Below are 14288 nucleotides of genomic sequence, written 5' to 3'. Positions count from 1 at the left end.
TGGCTGTGTGAGCAAGAGTTTTTTCTCCCTGAAGAAATGACTGAAGCACGTAAGAAAAATGCTCTGAAACAGTTCCTTGTGCTAATATTTGTAAAGCACTTCCAACCCACAGGAGCTCCCAGAATCCATAAATCCCACCACAGGAAATGAATATTTCCCTCTGGGACAGGGCAAGGTAGAGTTTGTGCAGTTCAGGATTATTTGGGCACGGAGAGGAAGCTGGTGTGCCCCCCAAAAAATTCACTTTGTGTTATTCTCTGTGGAAAACTGCATTTTAAACAAATTTTCCCCCACCTTCCTGTTCTGCAGCTTGGGCATAGCCAAGTGGGAGCTATCCAGTGCTGTTTGAGGGGTTCTCTTTCCTTCAGAATAAAAATGGAAGATGTATTTCCTTACACTCTAGAGAGAGAGAGCACCCAGTGAGCGGAAACAGCAAGGCAGAACTAATTAAGCTTTGAGATTTGTTAGGATGGGTTTTATTTCCTTGCATCCTGCTCCATGGTGATGCCTTTGTGGGGACTACCTAAAAACCAGAGGCCAGACAAAATTAAGGGAATAAAAAGCAGGTGTATTTATGGAAGGACCTTTAGGTACATTTAGGGCAGATGAAGCCCCCCAGGGGCTACACCCAAAATGGACAGAGGGTCACGGGTTTTCACATTTTTATCAGTTTGGTCCATTTGCACATTGGGGGTTCATTTCCAATTACAGCTCCAGGTAATGAAGTCATTTACCCCAAGTTTGCTGCCCCCAACTCACTTTCGTTTCCATCTCTCAGGCCTGAGGCAGTGAGGTGTCCTTGATCCCCAGGCCTGGAGAGGAATTGTTGTGTCTGCCCAAAATGGGGAAGCAGCAGCTCACACTGTGTGGGGGGTTTGGAGTTCTACACTAAAGAACTGCAGGATTACAAATATATGGAAAATATAAAAGCTAAAATCCGGTGGGATCAGTGGTACCACCTGGACCATCAGAGCAAAAGCAGCAGTGGCTGCCAGGGATGTTCAGTGAGGTACAAACTGCAAACTCCCAGACTGCAAAGCCCCACAGCAGCCTCCTGGCTCTCTCCAAATCTCCAAACACCCTCCCAGTGACATTTCACCACCCACAGCCTCGGGACAGCTCTGCTCCCAAACTAAACCCTTCCTCAGGGATATTTGCACAGCCACTTGGATGAAAAGAGTTCTGAGTCAAGTGATCAGTGGGTGCATCTTGTAATGGAAAGGACACTTCTCTGAGTGAGAGATTTTCCCGGCTCTGACGTAACTGGGAAGATGATTTCTCAGTGTGTCAGCTTTACTGTCAAGCCACAACCCCATGCTAACCGTGATTTTCTGTGCCCACAGCAGGTTTTTACAGCTGGCACCTCACACCTGCCACTCCCTGAGAGCCAACACCCTCCCAAGCCCAGGCTGCCCCTGCATCCCCACCAGGGATGGTGCAGCCAAGGGATGGAGGCACGGCAGGAAAATGGTTCTTTTCATTCCAGCCACCTCCATCCCAAACCCTTCAGCCTTCCACCTCCATCTGCTGTGGCCAGAGGCTGGCAGAGGCGATGGGAAGTGATGAAGAGGTGCATAGCTCTGAGCACTTTGCCTGTTTACCTGAGCACCAGAATCTTCTGGAGTTTGCAAAAACCAGGCCGGAAATTGCTCAATGGCAAAATTTCTATTCTTTCTCCTTCCAGTCAGGCTAAAAATAAAATAAAACCCTCGTGCCAGGCTCATTTCTGCTGCAACCACGCTTGTCTCAGTGGAGTAAATGGGGCTGAGGATGGGCCTTTACCATGTTGTTTTTCAGCAGTGCAACTTCCAGTCACAGCCAGAACAGGGAAACGGAAACCAGCGGTGGGTGAGGCAGCCCAGCACTGCTCCCCTGGGCTCCTCACCACCACAGCTCCCCAAAATCCACCTCACCTCCTCCTGCTCAGCATCAACAAGGTGTCTGCAGGCAGGTTTTAGCTGCAGGGAACTGGGGCAAGACTCAGCTCAAACCCACTCCTGTGAAGTCCAGGCTTTGTGTTTAGGCAGGGGCTGGGTGCACCTTAAGGAGATTTGAAGTTCTTATAGCCTTGCTCTTCCAAATCTTTTACAAAATTGGCATCTAATTTTGGTTTAGTTTGCCTGTGGATGATGCATTTCTTCTGGGAGTCCCGTGAAGAGTGGGGAGGAAACTTTGTTATTTCACCAAGGGTGAGAGAAGGAGCATTGATCAGCCTGATGGCCAAATGGGAAAAGTCCCACTCCAGCACCATTTGACATCCACAGCTTCCCCTAGAGCCACTGCCACACTCTCTGAGCACTGCAGAACAGAAACCTGTCCCTGCACAGCACCACTCCAGCCTGCTCTGCACACAGAGCTCTCACCTCCTGCCATGTGAGGGATGGGTTCAGCCAAAAGGAGAAGGTTTGTGTCTCCCTTTTCCACCTGCTCCAGATCAGCCTTGATCTCCCCAGGCCCAGCTGAGGGGGTGGCTCAGGGAGTCACCAATGGATCTGGCTGCATTCCTGGAGGTTCCATGCCAAGCCATTCCCATGGAAGTGTCTAATATGAGCCAAAGGAATCAGCTGTGGACAGTCTCTAACACAGAAGAACCTGTTGCTGTTAATAACTGCAGGCTAAATCTTACCTGGCTTGGAGCAGGCACCTGCTTTCCTCCACTTTAAAAATAAGGTGAAACCACCCAAATCCTAGTGTTGGACCTCAGAGCTTCAGCCAAGAGGTTTGATGGTTGTTCTGGTCCCACAGCCCAGCTCAGAAAGCAGAGCAGCACCTGAGGTTCCCCTGGCATCTGGCTTGGGTGTGGGCTGGCTGCTGCAAGTGTAGATCAAACAGGAGGGATGTGCCTGAACAGGAGTGGGTTTTCACTCTCTAACGAGCATTTCAGCGAGAGGATATTGCTCTGCACTGTGTGACAGGAGGATGAGAACTGAGGCAATGAGGTGACAGGTGAATTCCTTCCGCTGAACAGGAACAAGGCTCCGTGGGCTGTGCTGTCACAGGCTGCAAGGAGATAAGGCTCAGCTCCCACTGCAGAGATTTCAGGAGAATTGATCATTTAAAACCCTTGCAATGTCTAGCAACAGTAATTATATTTCATACCTCTGATGACTAAAAAAGATTCTCCAGTATCTTATGGTGTCTGTGACAGGGAGAATGTGGAGCTGAGCATTCCCTTGGGACAGGATGTGCAGATCACTGGGAGAGAAAAGAGTGGATAAGGTTAGATTGACGTGCAGATCCTGAATTTCGTTCATCTTTCTAAACAGTTTTGAGCCAGGGATGGGAAAAAAAAAAAAAAAAAAAAAAAAGAAAAAAAAAAGAAAAAAAAAAGCAGCTCAAGGACACTTCATTGCTGCATCCAAAACAACAGAGTTGTGACCTTGAGCTTCTGGCCCTGACTCCTCTTGCTCAGTTACCGCAAATGACTTCAGCAGCCACCCCTTAAATCATCTCAGAAAATGCATGGAAATATTAAGAAAAAAAAAAAAAAAAAAAAAGTCCAGCCCATCTTTCCATTCAGTCAGACACACATTTACCAACATCTCTGGGGCTGAAACAAAAGCCCAGAACAATGGCTTAAAGCGTCACCCGCAGCTCTGCGGTCCCGGGAAAAGCCCCCGGCTCCTGCCCGCCTCTCTGGGTCACGAGTTCACAGAGAACAGGTACAGGGGACAAAGCTCGATCAGGAAACAAAATACTGGGTGGAAGGGAAATTCAAACAAGGCTCGATGGTTGTGCTGAGATCGGGAGCGCTTCCCAGCACCCCGCACCGGTGTGACCTTCACCCCAACCACATGAGAAAGGGCTTTTCACAGCCCCGGGCCGAAATGACTGACTGCTGACTCAGGCAGAAGCCACTGGCACAATTACTCACTTTGTCCCTCCTGCTGGTTTCTCTGCTCTCCTTCTCTCTGCCAGGCTCTGGGAGACACCTCTGGGTCTGTACCTTCATCACCAGCAGACAGCAGTCAGAGGGGATTGAGCCCAAAACTCTGCAGGACAATCAAACTGGTCTGTGCTGGCTCATGTGGGGGGGGTTTATAAGGATGTTTTGCTTTCCTGGCTGTCCTTAGCAACTCTCAGCATTTATCCTTTCCCAAAAATCTACCTGGTCAGAGAGATACCCACAGGCCCTGGAATAACAAAATAAATTTGTCTCTTCTGCACCTCTGTGCCATGTGAGTCCCTCTGGCATGGAGAAGGAAGGCCAGGGCTTGGGGGATGGGGTTGAAGAGCAGAAATGAGCCTTTTGTCAGACATCCCAGCCCATCCTTGGCACTGACCCCAAACCACTCCATGCACCTTGCCTGGGACCCACCAGGACACTGTGGGGAGATTCCCCTGCCACAGTCTGAGTGAGCTGCCAGCTGTTGAGAACATCTGAGGTTTGGATGGATGTTCCTCTCACACCACTTTGAGCCCTGGGGCTTCTACTGCTTGACAGGGACAAAGGAGCCTCCAGTTACCCATGTCCCTCTCCTTGGGAGCCCCAGTGCTGTCCTTGCTCTGGGATGACCAGGGCTCTGCTGGCCCTGACACCTCCCTCCCCCTTCCCACTGCTCAATTTCCAGCAGGCCCCTTTTATCCAGGAGGGTGGGCAGTGGTTTCCAATCAACCAGCCACCATGGCTTCATTAAATTAATTATCCCTTCCAAACCATCAGGCCTGAACCTTCTCTTTGGGTTCTTGTTTTCCCTCCTGTCACTGCTGGGTCTGACCCTCCTGCTGGAAGGGTTTCAGAGGCTGAAAAGCATTTTTGAAGATGAATCCAAAGGGTTGTGCTCCCACAGGTGCCCCACGGTAACCTCTTGGCAAGACTGTGCACAAAGCCATAATTAATTCATGCTGCCTCTGAGCCAGCTCTGCAGTCCTGCAGCCCAGAATCTTCCTCTCACTCAACTTTTAAGCTCTTAAAGGAATTGTGTGAATTCAGTGCTGAGCCCAGCAGAGACATGCTGTCTCCCAGAGCAGCATCTCTGGGGGATCACATCCCCTGGGGAGCTCTGCTGACCCCTCCCCACCTGCCCTCCACCTCCCCTGCCTGCTCAGGGATGTCTGGAGGAGGCTCCTGCCCCACCCCTGGGCAGGGTGGGGAATTCATCCCCCATGGGGCCAATTTCCATTTCCCTGTGTGTATTTCAGCTCCATCCCTGGTCCCTGTCACCCTCCTCTGGCACCAATATCCCATCACATCCCACCAGCCTGCCCCAAACAGATCGAACCTGCCTCGAATCTTGGCTTTCCCCAAGCATCTCTCATCATCCCAGGGAGGAACCTGCACCAAATCTGCCCCCTCAAACCCCAAAGCAGCTGCAGAAACCTCGTGTCTCTTCCCTCTTTTCCACACAGCCAGGCAGTTTTGCAAGCAGAAGGGCTGATCAGGATGATCCTGCCAGTTTGCCTCATCACCCACAAGATTTTCCTAATTTTGAGATTTGGAGCCACCCCAAGAGACCTGATAGGCCTTTTTGTTTGGCTGTGAGTGCTGGCTCAGACTCTTTACTCCCCCACCTTTGACACGAGCCAGAGGTGTCTGGATGTTTGCACAGGAGACACCTGAGAGGTGGATTCACCAACAGCCTGTGATTCCAGATATAAATAACTCCTGGGTGCTCTGGTACCTGACAGTGGCAGCTCTATCCATCAGCAGATCAGTTATGCTAATCACGTTCCTAAATAACTCACCTGCTGGTATAATGAGATCAAGGTGTGAATGAGATTTGTCTAACACTGTCCTGAGGGGCAGGATCATTCATCCAGCATGAACTCGAGTAGAGTTCTTAACCCTGATGTTTAACCTGATAATTCCACCCAAGAAAACTTGTTCACCCATTCACCTTTATTGTTCTGCATCCGTTGTAAGTTTTGAGAACGTGAAACTTCATGTTCTTCATGAACCCCTCCTATTTTGGGTTTTTCCCCATCCCCAGGTGCTGCCATATCAAGCAGAACCCACTCAAACACCCAGAAATGACTGCAAAGCTGCTGTTGAAAGGCAGAGATGCTCAAAAATCCTGCCACTCACAGTGGGCCAGGGTGAGCTCCTGCTTTCATCACCAACTTCCCCCATGAGCACAAACCAGGTCTGACTCCCTGTGCCCTGGCTTTGCCCACGGCCGGGAGGAGGAGGTGACGTGGTTCTGTCACTTTGGGTGATTCACATGTGGTGAGTCCTCTCCGGGCACGGACCTCTTGTTGCTGACAGGGCACAGAGACTCACTCAGGCCTGCCTGGGGTGGGAGCAGGGCTGTCCCGACAGCTCCCTGGGGTTGTCACCAGCACCGGGGAACAAGGTTGCTGTCCTGTCCCCTGTTAGTCTGAAGGGCTCAGGGCGGTGGAAATGGGAATGTGATCAGCCCAAGCAGCCCCATCAGAGTCATCTCCTGAAGGCCTGGAGACATGGCAGACCCTCCAGGACAAAAGGTTTTCCATGTTTGGAGTCCATCCCAGCAGTTGTACCTAACAAGAAGACTCCTCCTTTTGTATTATACTTTTTTGGGGGGGTTGGAAATGACCTTATAAACCACCTCATCCCAGCCCCTGCCATGGGCAGGGACACTTTCCACTACACCGGCTTGTTCAGACCTGGCCTTGGACACTTCCGGGGATGAGGCACTCTCTGATTTTAAGATGATTCCACGATTTTGTACAAGTCCAGCTCCTCCAGACAAGCCCTGGAGCTCAGTGCAGGGAAGGGCTTTTCCCTTCTCCAGCCTCGGGCCAGAGCAACTTTCTCAGCACATCCTGCCCGGTGTGACAGCCAGGGCAAGGCTGTGTCAGCGATGTTCCCAGCACGCTGATAAGGCTGTCACAGATCCCTCCCGGGCTGCACACACCCAGGGATGCCTTTATCACCCGTTTCCTACCGATAAGGAGCTGTAACAGAGATAAACCCGGCCTGCACTGAGGGCCCGTGTGTGTCACTTGTCACCGAGTGTGTGGGGCTCTGTTGGAGCAGCTCTTTCACAGCCCGTGCCTGAGTCACCGAGAGCACCCAGGGACAATCCCCGGGGACACAAATTCCTCCAGTCCTCCACCCCTCAGTGGGATAAAAACCCTTCAGGAGGATGGCTTTGCCCTTGGTGTGTGGAGAGATCTGTGCCCGGTGTGTGATGCAGCTGCTGATCCAGAGCTGAGCACGGGAAATCCTCAGCTGGAAGGGACTGAAGGGATCATCCAGTGCCACTCCTGTCCCTGCACAGACCCCCCAACAACCCCACCCTGGGCATCCCTGGCAGCGCTGTCCAAAGGCTCCTGGAGCTCTGGCAGCCTCGGGGCCGTGCCCATTCCCTGGGGAGCCTGGGCAGTGCCCAGCACCCTCTGGGGGAAGAACCTTTCCCTGCTCTGCAGCCTGAGCCTGCCCTGGCCCAGCTCCAGCCCTTCCCTGGCTCCTGGCCCTGTCCCAGAGCAGAGATGGGAGCTGCCCCTCGGGAGGAGCTGCAGCCCCCGGGGAGCTCTGCCCTCAGTCTGCTCCAGCTGGACAATCCCCGTGCCCTCAGCTGCTCCTCATGGGCCCCTCCAGACCCTTCCCCATCCCCGTGTCCTTCCTCTGGACACTCTCTCACACCTTTAGATCTTTATTGGTGCCCAAAACTCCCCCAGCACATGAGGCTGTCCCAGCCCAGAGCAGAGCAGGACAATCCCTCCCTGGCCTGACAGTGATGCTGTCCCTGATGTCCCCAGGACAGGGATGGCCCTCCTGGCTCCAGGGCACTGCTGACTCACACCCGGCTGCCCAGTGACCAGGACCCCGAGGTCCCTTTCTGAGCTGCTGCTCCATGTTTTGCCTTCAGCCCTTTCCCCCGGCTCTATTGTTAAACTGGGAATTCCCAGTAAAGATCAAGAGCGGCACAAAACCGGGCTGGTTTGCTTTTCCACCCCGTAAATAACCCTCATTTCCCAGACTGCCAAGTGGAAGCAGCTGTTTGAGCAGTAAGGTGCTTATCTGGAGACGTAAAGCCCTTGAATGAACGGTTCCAGATCCGGTAACCCGGGCTATTTTTAACTCTCTTGTTTTATTCAACGCAGCTGAATTTCCACGCTAGCCCAGTGCTGGATGTGGGATATAAATAGAAATTAATCCTGGCCTGGTCACAGTTTTCTGCCTGCAGCCCTCGCTCCTGGCAGCCGGACAAGGGAGGAAGGACCTGGACATCACCAGGAATGTGAGTCCTGCTCACAAAACAACTGAGATGAGGTCACCTCTTTATAAGGAAAAAAAAAATGTCTTACCCAGGACAAAAAAGAGGCCTGGAAGGGAAGAGAAGGATGGTGCTTACAGCAAAGGCTGCTCTGTTGCTGCTCCAAACTTCTTTGGTTCCCAGTATCCCACTGAGAGGAAATGGGCACCTCTGGGTGCTAAAATGGGGTGACTTCCCTGGCCATGGGATACACAGGTAGGAAGAAATAAAATCCAAAACCTAATGCCAAGCATAAGGAAGAAAATATACAATATTTTTTTATATTACATAAATATATAATATCTAATTCTATACAAATGTAATCCTAGAGTCCTGCTCCAAGGAGTGTTGTGGAGCTAAATTATGGACTCACAGGTTTGGGTTGGAAGGGACCTCAGAGCTCATCTTAACCCACCCCTGCCATGGCTGGGACACCTCCCACTGTCCCAGGCTGCTCCAAGCCCCAGTGTCCAGCCTGGCCTTGGACACTGCCAGGGATCCAGGGGCAGCCACAGCTGCTCTGGGCACCCTGTGTCAGGGCCTGCCCACCCTGCCAGGGAACAATTCCTGCCCAATCTCCCATCCAGCTCTGCCCTCTGGCAGTGGGAAGCCATTCCCTGTGTCCTGTCCCTCCATCCCTTGTCCCCAGTCCCTCTCCAGCTCTCCTGGAGCCCCTTTAGGCCCTGGCAGGGGCTCTGAGCTCTCCCTGGAGCCTTCTCCTCTCCAGGTGAGCACCCCCAGCTCTCCCAGCCTTTCCTCACAATGTATTTTATATAATATAGATATAAATATCAGGCCAATGGCTACAAGAGAGTCACCAAATTCCAGCTTTTCCCCAAAACGCCTGGCAATTCCCACAACAGGGCCTGCTCAGAGGATTTGTTTCCTTTTTCTCAACCAAAGTAAACAAAGGTGTTGCCAGCTGGCAGCCGAGGAAAAATCTGCACAGGGATCCAGCCAGCAGCAGCCTCCAAACCAGCTGCACATCTGGGAAGCCTCTATACCTCACAGCCCTCCCTGCCAGCTGCCAGCACATCTGCCCCAACCCTCCAGAGCACCAGACCTTCCCCAGAGCTCCCCCTGCCCCAAAAAGGGGCTTTGGGGTGGGTTTGTGTCCAACAGCAGCTCCTGGGCCACCCCCTCTTGCTCTTCCAGGTTTCAGGGGTCTGGGCCATGGCAGTGGCTCTGATCCCTGCAGAAGGAATGGATTGTCCACGGCTGGATTGGTTTTACTCCTTCTGGCTTAATTACTTGAGCCTCTCCCTGCTCCTTCTTTGAGCTGGCCTCTCCCAGCCCAGCACAATCAGCTCTAGGGAAGGGGCTGCACAGGAATTCTGGTTAGAAATAGTCAATAATAAATCAGGAGTGGTTAATAATAAATTGTAATAAAGCTAATAGTTCAAAAAGGGAGTTCTTTGCCTTAAAGGCTTCATGGGGGAATACAGAGCCCTAAAAAACATGGGAAGGGCTTTGAGAAGGGCTGGCTCCAGGTAAGGGAAAGCCTGGGATAAAGCCCAGCCCAGCCCAACCTCTGTAGCCACAGGACTCCGAGTTCCTCAGCAGCAGCAGCAGCTTTTTGCCACAGTAATTTGTAACATGGATTTTCCATGTTCTCCAGGAGCTCCTGCTGCAGTGCCCGTGGATGTGACACCGCAGAGCTGCTGGAATGGATTAGGAACAGAGCTTTTGCCAACAGAAAAATGGATGAATGCTAATTTATAACCCTCCTTTTTCCCACAGCCTATCGGAGGAAATGAATTCCAAACCATTCTCCAGGAAAAGAACAGATCTGGCAAAGTTCATCAGGACAAAGTTTAATCTCCCTGGTACTTTGTCAATTTTTTTACCCCATTTCTCAAATTCTTTTTTTTTTTTTTTTTTGTAGGGTCCTTACAAAAGAAGAATGAGAACAACAGTGTACAGTGGCCAAAGGGAAATTGGAGCTGACTGGGGTTGTTTCTAAGAGACACTTATAGTAATGGGTTTGAACATCCAGAGTGATCAGATGAGACCATAATTCTTAACAGGTGAATATTCAATAATCCAGAGTCAGGAAGGAGATGATTAATTGTCTTTTTAGGGGATTTTTTATTTAGATTTATACCGAGGAGGAAATAACATTTGCCTGGAATCAATGCATCTTTGTTTCTGAGTTAGAACACTGAAATTAACATTTTTTGAGATCTCTCTTTAGGAAAAAAAACATAACAGCCCAAGCCCCTCAGCCATTTAACTCCCAGCTGAGTCTTCTTCCTATCTCCCACCCAAATCCTGCCCAAATCATTATCCATGGCAATATCCAGGGCAGGGGGAGGGTGGCAGGGCCGCAGAGGGAGCAGCAGCAGCAGCACCCCAGAACCCCCCAAATCCTGGTGTTTGGGGTCCCACTGCAGGCTGGGTGTCACAGGGCTGGGAGTGAGCTGGGAGAGCTCTGCTGTGCTGTGGGATTCATCCCATCTCATCCCACCTCTCTCCCAGGGCTGCTTTGATACAAAAATCAGGCCAATGGCTCCAAGAGAATCACCAAATTCCAGCTTTCCCCCAAAAGGCCTGGCAATTCCCACAACAGGGGCTGCTCAAAGGATTTGTTTCCCTTTTCCCAACCAGAGTAAAGAAAGGTGTTGCCAGCTGGAAACTGAGGAAAAATCTGCACAGGGATGCAGCCAGCAGCATCCTCCAAACCAGCTGCACATCTGGGGCACAAACAGCACAAAGGGAAGACCCTGAAATGGGAGGAAAATGCCTTGGCTGGGCAGGAGGTGGAAAAATGAGGAAAGAAGAGCACAGGAGAGCAGAGCCTGGAGCAGAGCTGGTGCCTCCTGCTCTACCCCGGGCCCCCGACTTGTTCCTGCTTAGGAAGAGTCCCAGACTATTTGTCACATCCTTCACACCTGGCCTGAATCCGGGGGAAGAGTGAGGGCTGACAGGAAGGGATGGATCCCTAGGAGGTCCCAGGGCTCCTGCACTGACCTGTGCACCACCAGCTGCCCAGGGCACAGCAGGACACGTCACCTGTCCCTTGCAGGGTGACTCCTGCAAAGCTCTCACCCCACATCCCCTTGTAGCAATGTGTCTGTGTAACAGGCCACTCTGGTGCACCAGCCAAACTGGCTGTGAGTAACATCATCAATCCACCTGCAGTTTTGTTGTGAGAGCTCTCAGGAATTCAGCAAGGTTACTGAGAAAACAACAGGATCAAAAATAAGAACAGAGAGCCTGAGAAACTGTCCGCAAAAAATGTAAACTCTGGATGGATGGGGGAAGCACAACATGAGGATGGACATTGACCGGTTGGATGTGCTGAAGGATGTGTGCCTGCCTCATGGAGAAGAAGCTCAGCCAACCCAGAGATGCCCATGAGGACAGCAGACCTAGAATCTGTATCTGCCATGTGATGGAAACAATAATTGGCTTCTGATGGAATTGTATTGGTTCATTTATTCAGTTGCCCATTTTCCCTCCGCATTCCCTGCTTCTGGAGTCCCCTTCCACCCCAGTCCCTTCTGGGATTCTGTGACCTCCCCCTGCCTGTGAGAGGCTGATGAAATCAGTTTGCCTCGGAGGGGTGGCTCAGGCCTCTGTTTGGGATTTTCCAAGCTTCACAACCCACACCACAAGCCCCACTGCAAATCTGTCAGGTGCTTCTCAAGCCCCACGCTGAGATTTCAGCATTGCAGAAGATTTGGCTGGCTGGGCTCTTTGCAAAGGCATCAATTTCACCCTCTAATAGGCACAGCAAACTTGATTTCAGGCCCACTTACAATGCTGTAAATCCAGGCTAACCATATTAAATTCAGGGCAGCTGATGCCAGAGACTTAAAACCAGCACGAGTAAAAGTCACCTCAGGTGTGTGCAGCCAACAGCCTGGCCTGAGGCCACCCTGGGCCGCTTTGTAAAGCAGCCCAGAGAAATTTCTCCATACGTGTTCCATTAATATTAACAGCTAAATCCCTGGCCTGCCTTAAAACCCTCAGCCCCACCTAAGCTAGCAGCAAGAGTTTGGATTTAATTTGCTCCCAAGGCTGACAGACCACAGCAGCAGTGGCTGCAGGCTGATGTAGTTCCCCCGGAGTTAATCACATTTATTTCTGTCTCTAACAGGGGTATAAACACTGCCCTGGCTGAGGACCAACCTTTTGCTCCATCCCTTTTCAAGGCACAGGAGAAAATCTGAATGGAAACCACCAAGTCCTACAACTTCTCCTTCAATTTTTCACCTAAATTTCACCCAGTGAAAAATTCCCCAGGAGTATGAAACCTAGTGGGTTATCTTCTCCTTCAAGAAATGATTTTTGAGGCTTTCTAGAAATCTCCCACCATGAGGAAGAGCTTTAAATAAAACACACCCTGGAGCTGATCCATCAATCCTCGAGCTATGCCCAAAACATGGGGAACACCAAGCAATATTCACTTTTTAGAAATAAGGAGACCTTATTTCCTGATTTAAAGGTAGCCAAGCACAATTAAAGCAGCCAAGCACAGCCCTGCTCCGTCCTGCCCCTAATAAATCCATTAGCACAGATTTCCCTGTGGCTCCAGACATGCTGGGCTCAAATCTTAAAATTTCCCCAGTCCCTGATTAACCACGTCCCAAACTAATCCCAAAGCAATGGTTTCACTGAGGTGAGGAGGAGGAATTAAACATTATTTCATTAATTAATAACTATTTAAACAGAACAGCCTAAGCCAGAGGGCATTTCTTGCCAGCTGCCTCGCTGTCCCATGTCCCAGTAAACCCAGTCTGGGTACTTGTACTGCTGGTGTTGCACAGGGGCCCACACAGAGTGAAAAACACAACCACAGCTTTTACAGACAAGGCAAATTCGGGCTTTTCTGTTGTTTCAGATCATGTGAACAGTCAGTTTTAGTTTCTGTTTATAACGTGAACGGACTGAAACCTGAAACCAGAAAGCAATCGGAGAGAAGCAGAAGAGTGGGCAGCTTGTAAAAGAAAAGAAAGGCTCAGTAGCAAAACCTCCCCATTCAGAAAAATAGAAAGTGTTAGGTTAGGAAGGACCAGCAGCGGCAAAAGATGACATTCAGAAAATCAGAATGAGAATTACAACACCCAGAAATGAGGATGTCAGGGTAAATACCACCCGAGAGTGGCACGAGGATTTAGTGATAAATGTTAAGATGTAACAATGAGATGTAGATAAAAGGGTTACGAGAGAAGAAAAGGGGTTCTGCATTCATCTGAACTAAGAGAAGGAAAGGAAACACGGGGAAAGTGACACTATTAAACACTCTTCTTGTTTCAGTTTTCAGAGGAAAAAACCCCATGCTTCATTCTCCCCATGTGCCCAACAACAAAGTAGAAATAAATTTTAAGAAAAAAGACAGTCTGTAATAAGTTATTTAATTATTTTTAAAAGCATCAGATACTCTGGTGTTGAATACTCTGGCATTTAAAGGGTGAAAGACTCCAAGGGTTACCAGCCACCCCAAAACCTCCTTGCAGACAGTGGGAGAGGGCTCAGAGGACGGGCAGTGCCGAGCCGGTCACCCTGAGGGAAGTGGGGCAGGGATGGTCAGGAACATCCAAAAAACAGAACACTCTGTACACGAGCCCTCGGGTGATGCAATGGCAAGGGACCTTTCTCATGACTAAACCGTACCACATAAAGTTCTTTCTGACACCCATCTGGCTGTGGGGACAAGAAGGAAGGTGAAATATCCCAATTTATCAGGGTTTGGGGCACCGTTGTCCACGTAGGCCTGTGTTTCTGGGTTTTCGTGGCCACCCTACATGGCTCAGACTGCTGAAGAGCACACACACAAGTCCTTGAAGCTCTGAGCTGTTTTTCCCTCATTGTGTCCCTCCAGAGGAGCTGCAGGGCACTGGAATCTCTACCCAGTGTTGTGCAGGGGAATTATCCCAAAATTCCCTTCCTTCCAAGGGTGCCAGTCACTGCTGGAGGGGCCCTGCCAGGGATGGCAAGGCAGGGCGGTGGCTCACGTGCCACCAGAATGATTGCCAAGCAGCAGGGATGGAATATGTCCCAAGGGAGCTCCTGCCTTGGCCCTGGTGCCTGGAGATGTGCCAAACCCAGCTGGCATCACTGCCACCACCTGCCTGTCCCCACAGGGGACAAACCAACCTACGG

General features: G+C 50.7%; 1 long non-coding RNA gene across 1 annotated transcript; it reads right to left on the bottom strand.

The window, feature by feature from the left end:
* Positions 1 to 408: 408 nt before the first annotated feature.
* On the bottom strand, positions 409 to 4547 carry LOC136299525 (uncharacterized). Its single transcript, XR_010723510.1, has 4 exons — positions 4319 to 4547; positions 3875 to 3992; positions 3100 to 3195; positions 409 to 3000 (listed from the first exon to the last, which is right to left on the bottom strand). It is a non-coding gene; the product is annotated as an uncharacterized lncRNA (long non-coding RNA).
* Positions 4548 to 14288: the final 9741 nt, after the last annotated feature.

The sequence above is a fragment of the Chamaea fasciata genome, unplaced genomic scaffold (genome assembly GCF_029207755.1).
Source record: "Chamaea fasciata isolate MVZ Bird 193981 ecotype frontalis unplaced genomic scaffold, bChaFas1.0.hap1 SCAF_20, whole genome shotgun sequence".
Lineage (NCBI taxonomy): Eukaryota > Metazoa > Chordata > Aves > Passeriformes > Sylviidae > Chamaea > Chamaea fasciata.
Note: the sequence above shows the minus strand (reverse complement) of the source record. Positions and strands in the feature narration are given on the sequence as shown.